This window comes from Salmo salar, chromosome 08, assembly GCF_965601325.2.
Source record: "Salmo salar chromosome 08, fSalSal1, whole genome shotgun sequence".
Classification (NCBI taxonomy): Eukaryota; Metazoa; Chordata; class Actinopteri; order Salmoniformes; family Salmonidae; genus Salmo; species Salmo salar.
In genome coordinates, this window is record NC_138298.1 from 2,125,001 (window position 1) to 2,137,660 (window position 12,660).

Below are 12,660 nucleotides of genomic sequence, written 5' to 3' on the forward strand. Positions count from 1 at the left end.
TGTGCCCCTGCACTATTTCATCAGCAACACTGCCTTGTAGTAAGCATTTAATGATGAATTGACTAAATGCAGCTTCCTGCCTTTTTAATAGGATCAAATTTCCTTGTGTTTTCAATTAGCATCTGCCTTGTATTTATAAGACAAACAAGAATATTGTTGCTGAATGCAGCTTGTGTGTGCTTTGTGCTCCTTTGCCCTGTTCAAATGATGAAAGGAAATAAAGTTTGTATTTTATCCAACTACCTGTGCTAAAAAGTGATGGGAACAGTGTTTGTAATTTCTTCTACTTTTTCAGTGACACAAAGTTCAAGCTGCTTATCTAATTGGTGAAAATGCAATGTCTGTTTATCACACTCACTTTGACTATATATGTTGTAGCAAGAGATTGTTTCTCGCTTACGGCCATACCAGCCTGGGTACGCCCGATCTCGTCTGATCTCGGAAGCTAAGCAGGGTCGGGCCTGGTTAGTACTTGGATGGGAGACCGCCTGGGAATACCAGGTGCTGTAAGCATTTTGTCCACGAGGGTGTGCTCTTGCACTATTTCATCAGCAACACTGCCTTGTATTAAGCATTTAATGATGAATTGACTAAATGTCTGTTTTATCAGACTCACTTTGACTATATATGTTGTAGCAAGAGATTGTTTCTCGCTTACGGCCATACCAGCCTGGGTACGCCCGATCTCGTCTGATCTCGGAAGCTAAGCAGGGTCGGGCCTGGTTAGTACTTGGATGGGAGACCGCCTGGGAATACCAGGTGCTGTAAGCATTTTGTCCACGAGGGTGTGCCCCTGCACTATTTCATCAGCAACACTGCCTTGTAGTAAGCATTTAATGATGAATTGACTAAATGCAGCTTCCTGCCTTTTTAATAGGATCAAATTTCCTTGTGTTTTCAATTAGCATCTGCCTTGTATTTATAAGACAAACAAGAATATTGTTGCTGAATGCAGCTTGTGTGTGCTTTGTGCTCCTTTGCCCTGTTCAAATGATGAAAGGAAATAAAGTTTGTATTTTATCCAACTACCTGTGGTAAAAAGTGATGGGAACAGTGTTTGTAATTTCTTCTACTTTTTCAGTGACACAAAGTTCAAGCTGCTTATCTAATTGGTGAAAATGCAATGTCTGTTTATCACACTCACTTTGACTATATATGTTGTAGCAAGAGATTGTTTCTCGCTTACGGCCATACCAGCCTGGGTACGCCCGATCTCGTCTGATCTCGGAAGCTAAGCAGGGTCGGGCCTGGTTAGTACTTGGATGGGAGACCGCCTGGGAATACCAGGTGCTGTAAGCATTTTGTCCACGAGGGTGTGCTCTTGCACTATTTCATCAGCAACACTGCCTTGTATTAAGCATTTAATGATGAATTGACTAAATGTCTGTTTTATCAGACTCACTTTGACTATATATGTTGTAGCAAGAGATTGTTTCTCGCTTACGGCCATACCAGCCTGGGTACGCCCGATCTCGTCTGATCTCGGAAGCTAAGCAGGGTCGGGCCTGGTTAGTACTTGGATGGGAGACCGCCTGGGAATACCAGGTGCTGTAAGCATTTTGTCCACGAGGGTGTGCCCCTGCACTATTTCATCAGCAACACTGCCTTGTAGTAAGCATTTAATGATGAATTGACTAAATGCAGCTTCCTGCCTTTTTAATAGGATCAAATTTCCTTGTGTTTTCAATTAGCATCTGCCTTGTATTTATAAGACAAACAAGAATATTGTTGCTGAATGCAGCTTGTGTGTGCTTTGTGCTCCTTTGCCCTGTTCAAATGATGAAAGGAAATAAAGTTTGTATTTTATCCAACTACCTGTGCTAAAAAGTGATGGGAACAGTGTTTGTAATTTCTTCTACTTTTTCAGTGACACAAAGTTCAAGCTGCTTATCTAATTGGTGAAAATGCAATGTCTGTTTATCACACTCACTTTGACTATATATGTTGTAGCAAGAGATTGTTTCTCGCTTACGGCCATACCAGCCTGGGTACGCCCGATCTCGTCTGATCTCGGAAGCTAAGCAGGGTCAGGCCTGGTTAGTACTTGGATGGGAGACCGCCTGGGAATACCAGGTGCTGTAAGCATTTTGTCCACGAGGGTGTGCCCCTGCACTATTTCATCAGCAACACTGCCTTGTAGTAAGCATTTAATGATGAATTGACTAAATGCAGCTTCCTGCCTTTTTAATAGGATCAAATTTCCTTGTGTTTTCAATTAGCATCTGCCTTGTATTTATAAGACAAACAAGAATATTGTTGCTGAATGCAGCTTGTGTGTGCTTTGTGCTCCTTTGCCCTGTTCAAATGATGAAAGGAAATAAAGTTTGTATTTTATCCAACTACCTGTGGTAAAAAGTGATGGGAACAGTGTTTGTAATTTCTTCTACTTTTTCAGTGACACAAAGTTCAAGCTGCTTATCTAATTGGTGAAAATGCAATGTCTGTTTATCACACTCACTTTGACTATATATGTTGTAGCAAGAGATTGTTTCTCGCTTACGGCCATACCAGCCTGGGTACGCCCGATCTCGTCTGATCTCGGAAGCTAAGCAGGGTCGGGCCTGGTTAGTACTTGGATGGGAGACCGCCTGGGAATACCAGGTGCTGTAAGCATTTTGTCCACGAGGGTGTGCCCCTGCACTATTTCATCAGCAACACTGCCTTGTAGTAAGCATTTAATGATGAATTGACTAAATGCAGCTTCCTGCCTTTTTAATAGGATCAAATTTCCTTGTGTTTTCAATTAGCATCTGCCTTGTATTTATAAGACAAACAAGAATATTGTTGCTGAATGCAGCTTGTGTGTGCTTTGTGCTCCTTTGCCCTGTTCAAATGATGAAAGGAAATAAAGTTTGTATTTTATCCAACTACCTGTGGTAAAAAGTGATGGGAACAGTGTTTGTAATTTCTTCTACTTTTTCAGTGACACAAAGTTCAAGCTGCTTATCTAATTGGTGAAAATGCAATGTCTGTTTATCACACTCACTTTGACTATATATGTTGTAGCAAGAGATTGTTTCTCGCTTACGGCCATACCAGCCTGGGTACGCCCGATCTCGTCTGATCTCGGAAGCTAAGCAGGGTCGGGCCTGGTTAGTACTTGGATGGGAGACCGCCTGGGAATACCAGGTGCTGTAAGCATTTTGTCCACGAGGGTGTGCCCCTGCACTATTTCATCAGCAACACTGCCTTGTAGTAAGCATTTAATGATGAATTGACTAAATGCAGCTTCCTGCCTTTTTAATAGGATCAAATTTCCTTGTGTTTTCAATTAGCATCTGCCTTGTATTTATAAGACAAACAAGAATATTGTTGCTGAATGCAGCTTGTGTGTGCTTTGTGCTCCTTTGCCCTGTTCAAATGATGAAAGGAAATAAAGTTTGTATTTTATCCAACTACCTGTGGTAAAAAGTGATGGGAACAGTGTTTGTAATTTCTTCTACTTTTTCAGTGACACAAAGTTCAAGCTGCTTATCTAATTGGTGAAAATGCAATGTCTGTTTATCACACTCACTTTGACTATATATGTTGTAGCAAGAGATTGTTTCTCGCTTACGGCCATACCAGCCTGGGTACGCCCGATCTCGTCTGATCTCGGAAGCTAAGCAGGGTCGGGCCTGGTTAGTACTTGGATGGGAGACCGCCTGGGAATACCAGGTGCTGTAAGCATTTTGTCCACGAGGGTGTGCCCCTGCACTATTTCATCAGCAACACTGCCTTGTAGTAAGCATTTAATGATGAATTGACTAAATGCAGCTTCCTGCCTTTTTAATAGGATCAAATTTCCTTGTGTTTTCAATTAGCATCTGCCTTGTATTTATAAGACAAACAAGAATATTGTTGCTGAATGCAGCTTGTGTGTGCTTTGTGCTCCTTTGCCCTGTTCAAATGATGAAAGGAAATAAAGTTTGTATTTTATCCAACTACCTGTGCTAAAAAGTGATGGGAACAGTGTTTGTAATTTCTTCTACTTTTTCAGTGACACAAAGTTCAAGCTGCTTATCTAATTGGTGAAAATGCAATGTCTGTTTATCACACTCACTTTGACTATATATGTTGTAGCAAGAGACTGTTTCTCGCTTACGGCCATACCAGCCTGGGTACGCCCGATCTCGTCTGATCTCGGAAGCTAAGCAGGGTCGGGCCTGGTTAGTACTTGGATGGGAGACCGCCTGGGAATACCAGGTGCTGTAAGCATTTTGTCCACGAGGGTGTGCTCTTGCACTATTTCATCAGCAACACTGCCTTGTATTAAGCATTTAATGATGAATTGACTAAATGTCTGTTTTATCAGACTCACTTTGACTATATATGTTGTAGCAAGAGATTGTTTCTCGCTTACGGCCATACCAGCCTGGGTACGCCCGATCTCGTCTGATCTCGGAAGCTAAGCAGGGTCGGGCCTGGTTAGTACTTGGATGGGAGACCGCCTGGGAATACCAGGTGCTGTAAGCATTTTGTCCACGAGGGTGTGCCCCTGCACTATTTCATCAGCAACACTGCCTTGTAGTAAGCATTTAATGATGAATTGACTAAATGCAGCTTCCTGCCTTTTTAATAGGATCAAATTTCCTTGTGTTTTCAATTAGCATCTGCCTTGTATTTATAAGACAAACAAGAATATTGTTGCTGAATGCAGCTTGTGTGTGCTTTGTGCTCCTTTGCCCTGTTCAAATGATGAAAGGAAATAAAGTTTGTATTTTATCCAACTACCTGTGGTAAAAAGTGATGGGAACAGTGTTTGTAATTTCTTCTACTTTTTCAGTGACACAAAGTTCAAGCTGCTTATCTAATTGGTGAAAATGCAATGTCTGTTTATCACACTCACTTTGACTATATATGTTGTAGCAAGAGATTGTTTCTCGCTTACGGCCATACCAGCCTGGGTACGCCCGATCTCGTCTGATCTCGGAAGCTAAGCAGGGTCGGGCCTGGTTAGTACTTGGATGGGAGACCGCCTGGGAATACCAGGTGCTGTAAGCATTTTGTCCACGAGGGTGTGCCCCTGCACTATTTCATCAGCAACACTGCCTTGTAGTAAGCATTTAATGATGAATTGACTAAATGCAGCTTCCTGCCTTTTTAATAGGATCAAATTTCCTTGTGTTTTCAATTAGCATCTGCCTTGTATTTATAAGACAAACAAGAATATTGTTGCTGAATGCAGCTTGTGTGTGCTTTGTGCTCCTTTGCCCTGTTCAAATGATGAAAGGAAATAAAGTTTGTATTTTATCCAACTACCTGTGCTAAAAAGTGATGGGAACAGTGTTTGTAATTTCTTCTACTTTTTCAGTGACACAAAGTTCAAGCTGCTTATCTAATTGGTGAAAATGCAATGTCTGTTTATCACACTCACTTTGACTATATATGTTGTAGCAAGAGATTGTTTCTCGCTTACGGCCATACCAGCCTGGGTACGCCCGATCTCGTCTGATCTCGGAAGCTAAGCAGGGTCGGGCCTGGTTAGTACTTGGATGGGAGACCGCCTGGGAATACCAGGTGCTGTAAGCATTTTGTCCACGAGGGTGTGCTCTTGCACTATTTCATCAGCAACACTGCCTTGTATTAAGCATTTAATGATGAATTGACTAAATGTCTGTTTTATCAGACTCACTTTGACTATATATGTTGTAGCAAGAGATTGTTTCTCGCTTACGGCCATACCAGCCTGGGTACGCCCGATCTCGTCTGATCTCGGAAGCTAAGCAGGGTCGGGCCTGGTTAGTACTTGGATGGGAGACCGCCTGGGAATACCAGGTGCTGTAAGCATTTTGTCCACGAGGGTGTGCCCCTGCACTATTTCATCAGCAACACTGCCTTGTAGTAAGCATTTAATGATGAATTGACTAAATGCAGCTTCCTGCCTTTTTAATAGGATCAAATTTCCTTGTGTTTTCAATTAGCATCTGCCTTGTATTTATAAGACAAACAAGAATATTGTTGCTGAATGCAGCTTGTGTGTGCTTTGTGCTCCTTTGCCCTGTTCAAATGATGAAAGGAAATAAAGTTTGTATTTTATCCAACTACCTGTGCTAAAAAGTGATGGGAACAGTGTTTGTAATTTCTTCTACTTTTTCAGTGACACAAAGTTCAAGCTGCTTATCTAATTGGTGAAAATGCAATGTCTGTTTATCACACTCACTTTGACTATATATGTTGTAGCAAGAGATTGTTTCTCGCTTACGGCCATACCAGCCTGGGTACGCCCGATCTCGTCTGATCTCGGAAGCTAAGCAGGGTCGGGCCTGGTTAGTACTTGGATGGGAGACCGCCTGGGAATACCAGGTGCTGTAAGCATTTTGTCCACGAGGGTGTGCTCTTGCACTATTTCATCAGCAACACTGCCTTGTATTAAGCATTTAATGATGAATTGACTAAATGTCTGTTTTATCAGACTCACTTTGACTATATATGTTGTAGCAAGAGATTGTTTCTCGCTTACGGCCATACCAGCCTGGGTACGCCCGATCTCGTCTGATCTCGGAAGCTAAGCAGGGTCGGGCCTGGTTAGTACTTGGATGGGAGACCGCCTGGGAATACCAGGTGCTGTAAGCATTTTGTCCACGAGGGTGTGCCCCTGCACTATTTCATCAGCAACACTGCCTTGTAGTAAGCATTTAATGATGAATTGACTAAATGCAGCTTCCTGCCTTTTTAATAGGATCAAATTTCCTTGTGTTTTCAATTAGCATCTGCCTTGTATTTATAAGACAAACAAGAATATTGTTGCTGAATGCAGCTTGTGTGTGCTTTGTGCTCCTTTGCCCTGTTCAAATGATGAAAGGAAATAAAGTTTGTATTTTATCCAACTACCTGTGGTAAAAAGTGATGGGAACAGTGTTTGTAATTTCTTCTACTTTTTCAGTGACACAAAGTTCAAGCTGCTTATCTAATTGGTGAAAATGCAATGTCTGTTTATCACACTCACTTTGACTATATATGTTGTAGCAAGAGATTGTTTCTCGCTTACGGCCATACCAGCCTGGGTACGCCCGATCTCGTCTGATCTCGGAAGCTAAGCAGGGTCGGGCCTGGTTAGTACTTGGATGGGAGACCGCCTGGGAATACCAGGTGCTGTAAGCATTTTGTCCACGAGGGTGTGCCCCTGCACTATTTCATCAGCAACACTGCCTTGTAGTAAGCATTTAATGATGAATTGACTAAATGCAGCTTCCTGCCTTTTTAATAGGATCAAATTTCCTTGTGTTTTCAATTAGCATCTGCCTTGTATTTATAAGACAAACAAGAATATTGTTGCTGAATGCAGCTTGTGTGTGCTTTGTGCTCCTTTGCCCTGTTCAAATGATGAAAGGAAATAAAGTTTGTATTTTATCCAACTACCTGTGCTAAAAAGTGATGGGAACAGTGTTTGTAATTTCTTCTACTTTTTCAGTGACACAAAGTTCAAGCTGCTTATCTAATTGGTGAAAATGCAATGTCTGTTTATCACACTCACTTTGACTATATATGTTGTAGCAAGAGATTGTTTCTCGCTTACGGCCATACCAGCCTGGGTACGCCCGATCTCGTCTGATCTCGGAAGCTAAGCAGGGTCGGGCCTGGTTAGTACTTGGATGGGAGACCGCCTGGGAATACCAGGTGCTGTAAGCATTTTGTCCACGAGGGTGTGCTCTTGCACTATTTCATCAGCAACACTGCCTTGTATTAAGCATTTAATGATGAATTGACTAAATGTCTGTTTTATCAGACTCACTTTGACTATATATGTTGTAGCAAGAGATTGTTTCTCGCTTACGGCCATACCAGCCTGGGTACGCCCGATCTCGTCTGATCTCGGAAGCTAAGCAGGGTCGGGCCTGGTTAGTACTTGGATGGGAGACCGCCTGGGAATACCAGGTGCTGTAAGCATTTTGTCCACGAGGGTGTGCCCCTGCACTATTTCATCAGCAACACTGCCTTGTAGTAAGCATTTAATGATGAATTGACTAAATGCAGCTTCCTGCCTTTTTAATAGGATCAAATTTCCTTGTGTTTTCAATTAGCATCTGCCTTGTATTTATAAGACAAACAAGAATATTGTTGCTGAATGCAGCTTGTGTGTGCTTTGTGCTCCTTTGCCCTGTTCAAATGATGAAAGGAAATAAAGTTTGTATTTTATCCAACTACCTGTGCTAAAAAGTGATGGGAACAGTGTTTGTAATTTCTTCTACTTTTTCAGTGACACAAAGTTCAAGCTGCTTATCTAATTGGTGAAAATGCAATGTCTGTTTATCACACTCACTTTGACTATATATGTTGTAGCAAGAGATTGTTTCTCGCTTACGGCCATACCAGCCTGGGTACGCCCGATCTCGTCTGATCTCGGAAGCTAAGCAGGGTCGGGCCTGGTTAGTACTTGGATGGGAGACCGCCTGGGAATACCAGGTGCTGTAAGCATTTTGTCCACGAGGGTGTGCTCTTGCACTATTTCATCAGCAACACTGCCTTGTATTAAGCATTTAATGATGAATTGACTAAATGTCTGTTTTATCAGACTCACTTTGACTATATATGTTGTAGCAAGAGATTGTTTCTCGCTTACGGCCATACCAGCCTGGGTACGCCCGATCTCGTCTGATCTCGGAAGCTAAGCAGGGTCGGGCCTGGTTAGTACTTGGATGGGAGACCGCCTGGGAATACCAGGTGCTGTAAGCATTTTGTCCACGAGGGTGTGCCCCTGCACTATTTCATCAGCAACACTGCCTTGTAGTAAGCATTTAATGATGAATTGACTAAATGCAGCTTCCTGCCTTTTTAATAGGATCAAATTTCCTTGTGTTTTCAATTAGCATCTGCCTTGTATTTATAAGACAAACAAGAATATTGTTGCTGAATGCAGCTTGTGTGTGCTTTGTGCTCCTTTGCCCTGTTCAAATGATGAAAGGAAATAAAGTTTGTATTTTATCCAACTACCTGTGCTAAAAAGTGATGGGAACAGTGTTTGTAATTTCTTCTACTTTTTCAGTGACACAAAGTTCAAGCTGCTTATCTAATTGGTGAAAATGCAATGTCTGTTTATCACACTCACTTTGACTATATATGTTGTAGCAAGAGATTGTTTCTCGCTTACGGCCATACCAGCCTGGGTACGCCCGATCTCGTCTGATCTCGGAAGCTAAGCAGGGTCAGGCCTGGTTAGTACTTGGATGGGAGACCGCCTGGGAATACCAGGTGCTGTAAGCATTTTGTCCACGAGGGTGTGCCCCTGCACTATTTCATCAGCAACACTGCCTTGTAGTAAGCATTTAATGATGAATTGACTAAATGCAGCTTCCTGCCTTTTTAATAGGATCAAATTTCCTTGTGTTTTCAATTAGCATCTGCCTTGTATTTATAAGACAAACAAGAATATTGTTGCTGAATGCAGCTTGTGTGTGCTTTGTGCTCCTTTGCCCTGTTCAAATGATGAAAGGAAATAAAGTTTGTATTTTATCCAACTACCTGTGGTAAAAAGTGATGGGAACAGTGTTTGTAATTTCTTCTACTTTTTCAGTGACACAAAGTTCAAGCTGCTTATCTAATTGGTGAAAATGCAATGTCTGTTTATCACACTCACTTTGACTATATATGTTGTAGCAAGAGATTGTTTCTCGCTTACGGCCATACCAGCCTGGGTACGCCCGATCTCGTCTGATCTCGGAAGCTAAGCAGGGTCGGGCCTGGTTAGTACTTGGATGGGAGACCGCCTGGGAATACCAGGTGCTGTAAGCATTTTGTCCACGAGGGTGTGCCCCTGCACTATTTCATCAGCAACACTGCCTTGTAGTAAGCATTTAATGATGAATTGACTAAATGCAGCTTCCTGCCTTTTTAATAGGATCAAATTTCCTTGTGTTTTCAATTAGCATCTGCCTTGTATTTATAAGACAAACAAGAATATTGTTGCTGAATGCAGCTTGTGTGTGCTTTGTGCTCCTTTGCCCTGTTCAAATGATGAAAGGAAATAAAGTTTGTATTTTATCCAACTACCTGTGGTAAAAAGTGATGGGAACAGTGTTTGTAATTTCTTCTACTTTTTCAGTGACACAAAGTTCAAGCTGCTTATCTAATTGGTGAAAATGCAATGTCTGTTTATCACACTCACTTTGACTATATATGTTGTAGCAAGAGATTGTTTCTCGCTTACGGCCATACCAGCCTGGGTACGCCCGATCTCGTCTGATCTCGGAAGCTAAGCAGGGTCGGGCCTGGTTAGTACTTGGATGGGAGACCGCCTGGGAATACCAGGTGCTGTAAGCATTTTGTCCACGAGGGTGTGCCCCTGCACTATTTCATCAGCAACACTGCCTTGTAGTAAGCATTTAATGATGAATTGACTAAATGCAGCTTCCTGCCTTTTTAATAGGATCAAATTTCCTTGTGTTTTCAATTAGCATCTGCCTTGTATTTATAAGACAAACAAGAATATTGTTGCTGAATGCAGCTTGTGTGTGCTTTGTGCTCCTTTGCCCTGTTCAAATGATGAAAGGAAATAAAGTTTGTATTTTATCCAACTACCTGTGGTAAAAAGTGATGGGAACAGTGTTTGTAATTTCTTCTACTTTTTCAGTGACACAAAGTTCAAGCTGCTTATCTAATTGGTGAAAATGCAATGTCTGTTTATCACACTCACTTTGACTATATATGTTGTAGCAAGAGATTGTTTCTCGCTTACGGCCATACCAGCCTGGGTACGCCCGATCTCGTCTGATCTCGGAAGCTAAGCAGGGTCGGGCCTGGTTAGTACTTGGATGGGAGACCGCCTGGGAATACCAGGTGCTGTAAGCATTTTGTCCACGAGGGTGTGCCCCTGCACTATTTCATCAGCAACACTGCCTTGTAGTAAGCATTTAATGATGAATTGACTAAATGCAGCTTCCTGCCTTTTTAATAGGATCAAATTTCCTTGTGTTTTCAATTAGCATCTGCCTTGTATTTATAAGACAAACAAGAATATTGTTGCTGAATGCAGCTTGTGTGTGCTTTGTGCTCCTTTGCCCTGTTCAAATGATGAAAGGAAATAAAGTTTGTATTTTATCCAACTACCTGTGCTAAAAAGTGATGGGAACAGTGTTTGTAATTTCTTCTACTTTTTCAGTGACACAAAGTTCAAGCTGCTTATCTAATTGGTGAAAATGCAATGTCTGTTTATCACACTCACTTTGACTATATATGTTGTAGCAAGAGATTGTTTCTCGCTTACGGCCATACCAGCCTGGGTACGCCCGATCTCGTCTGATCTCGGAAGCTAAGCAGGGTCGGGCCTGGTTAGTACTTGGATGGGAGACCGCCTGGGAATACCAGGTGCTGTAAGCATTTTGTCCACGAGGGTGTGCTCTTGCACTATTTCATCAGCAACACTGCCTTGTATTAAGCATTTAATGATGAATTGACTAAATGTCTGTTTTATCAGACTCACTTTGACTATATATGTTGTAGCAAGAGATTGTTTCTCGCTTACGGCCATACCAGCCTGGGTACGCCCGATCTCGTCTGATCTCGGAAGCTAAGCAGGGTCGGGCCTGGTTAGTACTTGGATGGGAGACCGCCTGGGAATACCAGGTGCTGTAAGCATTTTGTCCACGAGGGTGTGCCCCTGCACTATTTCATCAGCAACACTGCCTTGTAGTAAGCATTTAATGATGAATTGACTAAATGCAGCTTCCTGCCTTTTTAATAGGATCAAATTTCCTTGTGTTTTCAATTAGCATCTGCCTTGTATTTATAAGACAAACAAGAATATTGTTGCTGAATGCAGCTTGTGTGTGCTTTGTGCTCCTTTGCCCTGTTCAAATGATGAAAGGAAATAAAGTTTGTATTTTATCCAACTACCTGTGCTAAAAAGTGATGGGAACAGTGTTTGTAATTTCTTCTACTTTTTCAGTGACACAAAGTTCAAGCTGCTTATCTAATTGGTGAAAATGCAATGTCTGTTTATCACACTCACTTTGACTATATATGTTGTAGCAAGAGATTGTTTCTCGCTTACGGCCATACCAGCCTGGGTACGCCCGATCTCGTCTGATCTCGGAAGCTAAGCAGGGTCGGGCCTGGTTAGTACTTGGATGGGAGACCGCCTGGGAATACCAGGTGCTGTAAGCATTTTGTGCACGAGGGTGTGCCCCTGCACTATTTCATCAGCAACACTGCCTTGTAGTAAGCATTTAATGATGAATTGACTAAATGCAGCTTCCTGCCTTTTTAATAGGATCAAATTTCCTTGTGTTTTCAATTAGCATCTGCCTTGTATTTATAAGACAAACAAGAATATTGTTGCTGAATGCAGCTTGTGTGTGCTTTGTGCTCCTTTGCCCTGTTCAAATGATGAAAGGAAATAAAGTTTGTATTTTATCCAACTACCTGTGCTAAAAAGTGATGGGAACAGTGTTTGTAATTTCTTCTACTTTTTCAGTGACACAAAGTTCAAGCTGCTTATCTAATTGGTGAAAATGCAATGTCTGTTTATCACACTCACTTTGACTATATATGTTGTAGCAAGAGATTGTTTCTCGCTTACGGCCATACCAGCCTGGGTACGCCCGATCTCGTCTGATCTCGGAAGCTAAGCAGGGTCGGGCCTGGTTAGTACTTGGATGGGAGACCGCCTGGGAATACCAGGTGCTGTAAGCATTTTGTCCACGAGGGTGTGCTCTTGCACTATTTCATCAGCAACACTGCCTT

General features: G+C 42.1%; 28 non-coding genes across 28 annotated transcripts; all 28 read left to right on the forward strand.

The window, feature by feature from the left end:
* The first annotated feature begins 394 nt into the window (after positions 1 to 394).
* LOC145854994 (5S ribosomal RNA) lies at positions 395 to 513 on the forward strand. The gene has a single exon (XR_014375881.1). It is a non-coding gene; the product is annotated as a 5S ribosomal RNA (ribosomal RNA).
* Positions 514 to 652: 139 nt separating this feature from the next.
* On the forward strand, positions 653 to 771 carry LOC145854995 (5S ribosomal RNA). The gene has a single exon (XR_014375882.1). It is a non-coding gene; the product is annotated as a 5S ribosomal RNA (ribosomal RNA).
* Positions 772 to 1,180: 409 nt separating this feature from the next.
* LOC145854996 (5S ribosomal RNA) lies at positions 1,181 to 1,299 on the forward strand. Its single transcript, XR_014375883.1, has one exon. It is a non-coding gene; the product is annotated as a 5S ribosomal RNA (ribosomal RNA).
* Positions 1,300 to 1,438: 139 nt separating this feature from the next.
* On the forward strand, positions 1,439 to 1,557 carry LOC145854997 (5S ribosomal RNA). Its single transcript, XR_014375884.1, has one exon. It is a non-coding gene; the product is annotated as a 5S ribosomal RNA (ribosomal RNA).
* Positions 1,558 to 1,966: 409 nt separating this feature from the next.
* LOC145885361 (5S ribosomal RNA) lies at positions 1,967 to 2,085 on the forward strand. The gene has a single exon (XR_014396942.1). It is a non-coding gene; the product is annotated as a 5S ribosomal RNA (ribosomal RNA).
* Positions 2,086 to 2,494: 409 nt separating this feature from the next.
* Positions 2,495 to 2,613, forward strand: LOC145854998 (5S ribosomal RNA). Its single transcript, XR_014375885.1, has one exon. It is a non-coding gene; the product is annotated as a 5S ribosomal RNA (ribosomal RNA).
* Positions 2,614 to 3,022: 409 nt separating this feature from the next.
* Positions 3,023 to 3,141, forward strand: LOC145854999 (5S ribosomal RNA). Its single transcript, XR_014375886.1, has one exon. It is a non-coding gene; the product is annotated as a 5S ribosomal RNA (ribosomal RNA).
* Positions 3,142 to 3,550: 409 nt separating this feature from the next.
* LOC145855000 (5S ribosomal RNA) lies at positions 3,551 to 3,669 on the forward strand. The gene has a single exon (XR_014375887.1). It is a non-coding gene; the product is annotated as a 5S ribosomal RNA (ribosomal RNA).
* A 409-nt stretch (positions 3,670 to 4,078) lies between these two features.
* On the forward strand, positions 4,079 to 4,197 carry LOC145855001 (5S ribosomal RNA). The gene has a single exon (XR_014375888.1). It is a non-coding gene; the product is annotated as a 5S ribosomal RNA (ribosomal RNA).
* Positions 4,198 to 4,336: 139 nt separating this feature from the next.
* Positions 4,337 to 4,455, forward strand: LOC145855003 (5S ribosomal RNA). Its single transcript, XR_014375890.1, has one exon. It is a non-coding gene; the product is annotated as a 5S ribosomal RNA (ribosomal RNA).
* A 409-nt stretch (positions 4,456 to 4,864) lies between these two features.
* LOC145855004 (5S ribosomal RNA) lies at positions 4,865 to 4,983 on the forward strand. Its single transcript, XR_014375891.1, has one exon. It is a non-coding gene; the product is annotated as a 5S ribosomal RNA (ribosomal RNA).
* Positions 4,984 to 5,392: 409 nt separating this feature from the next.
* On the forward strand, positions 5,393 to 5,511 carry LOC145855005 (5S ribosomal RNA). Its single transcript, XR_014375892.1, has one exon. It is a non-coding gene; the product is annotated as a 5S ribosomal RNA (ribosomal RNA).
* Positions 5,512 to 5,650: 139 nt separating this feature from the next.
* Positions 5,651 to 5,769, forward strand: LOC145855006 (5S ribosomal RNA). Its single transcript, XR_014375893.1, has one exon. It is a non-coding gene; the product is annotated as a 5S ribosomal RNA (ribosomal RNA).
* A 409-nt stretch (positions 5,770 to 6,178) lies between these two features.
* On the forward strand, positions 6,179 to 6,297 carry LOC145855007 (5S ribosomal RNA). Its single transcript, XR_014375894.1, has one exon. It is a non-coding gene; the product is annotated as a 5S ribosomal RNA (ribosomal RNA).
* A 139-nt stretch (positions 6,298 to 6,436) lies between these two features.
* LOC145855009 (5S ribosomal RNA) lies at positions 6,437 to 6,555 on the forward strand. The gene has a single exon (XR_014375896.1). It is a non-coding gene; the product is annotated as a 5S ribosomal RNA (ribosomal RNA).
* Positions 6,556 to 6,964: 409 nt separating this feature from the next.
* Positions 6,965 to 7,083, forward strand: LOC145855010 (5S ribosomal RNA). Its single transcript, XR_014375897.1, has one exon. It is a non-coding gene; the product is annotated as a 5S ribosomal RNA (ribosomal RNA).
* Positions 7,084 to 7,492: 409 nt separating this feature from the next.
* Positions 7,493 to 7,611, forward strand: LOC145855011 (5S ribosomal RNA). Its single transcript, XR_014375898.1, has one exon. It is a non-coding gene; the product is annotated as a 5S ribosomal RNA (ribosomal RNA).
* Positions 7,612 to 7,750: 139 nt separating this feature from the next.
* Positions 7,751 to 7,869, forward strand: LOC145855012 (5S ribosomal RNA). The gene has a single exon (XR_014375899.1). It is a non-coding gene; the product is annotated as a 5S ribosomal RNA (ribosomal RNA).
* Positions 7,870 to 8,278: 409 nt separating this feature from the next.
* LOC145855013 (5S ribosomal RNA) lies at positions 8,279 to 8,397 on the forward strand. The gene has a single exon (XR_014375900.1). It is a non-coding gene; the product is annotated as a 5S ribosomal RNA (ribosomal RNA).
* Positions 8,398 to 8,536: 139 nt separating this feature from the next.
* LOC145855015 (5S ribosomal RNA) lies at positions 8,537 to 8,655 on the forward strand. The gene has a single exon (XR_014375902.1). It is a non-coding gene; the product is annotated as a 5S ribosomal RNA (ribosomal RNA).
* Positions 8,656 to 9,064: 409 nt separating this feature from the next.
* LOC145885362 (5S ribosomal RNA) lies at positions 9,065 to 9,183 on the forward strand. Its single transcript, XR_014396943.1, has one exon. It is a non-coding gene; the product is annotated as a 5S ribosomal RNA (ribosomal RNA).
* A 409-nt stretch (positions 9,184 to 9,592) lies between these two features.
* LOC145855016 (5S ribosomal RNA) lies at positions 9,593 to 9,711 on the forward strand. The gene has a single exon (XR_014375903.1). It is a non-coding gene; the product is annotated as a 5S ribosomal RNA (ribosomal RNA).
* A 409-nt stretch (positions 9,712 to 10,120) lies between these two features.
* On the forward strand, positions 10,121 to 10,239 carry LOC145855017 (5S ribosomal RNA). The gene has a single exon (XR_014375904.1). It is a non-coding gene; the product is annotated as a 5S ribosomal RNA (ribosomal RNA).
* A 409-nt stretch (positions 10,240 to 10,648) lies between these two features.
* Positions 10,649 to 10,767, forward strand: LOC145855018 (5S ribosomal RNA). The gene has a single exon (XR_014375905.1). It is a non-coding gene; the product is annotated as a 5S ribosomal RNA (ribosomal RNA).
* A 409-nt stretch (positions 10,768 to 11,176) lies between these two features.
* Positions 11,177 to 11,295, forward strand: LOC145855019 (5S ribosomal RNA). Its single transcript, XR_014375906.1, has one exon. It is a non-coding gene; the product is annotated as a 5S ribosomal RNA (ribosomal RNA).
* A 139-nt stretch (positions 11,296 to 11,434) lies between these two features.
* On the forward strand, positions 11,435 to 11,553 carry LOC145855020 (5S ribosomal RNA). The gene has a single exon (XR_014375907.1). It is a non-coding gene; the product is annotated as a 5S ribosomal RNA (ribosomal RNA).
* Positions 11,554 to 11,962: 409 nt separating this feature from the next.
* On the forward strand, positions 11,963 to 12,081 carry LOC145855021 (5S ribosomal RNA). Its single transcript, XR_014375908.1, has one exon. It is a non-coding gene; the product is annotated as a 5S ribosomal RNA (ribosomal RNA).
* Positions 12,082 to 12,490: 409 nt separating this feature from the next.
* On the forward strand, positions 12,491 to 12,609 carry LOC145855022 (5S ribosomal RNA). Its single transcript, XR_014375909.1, has one exon. It is a non-coding gene; the product is annotated as a 5S ribosomal RNA (ribosomal RNA).
* The last annotated feature ends 51 nt before the right edge of the window (positions 12,610 to 12,660 follow it).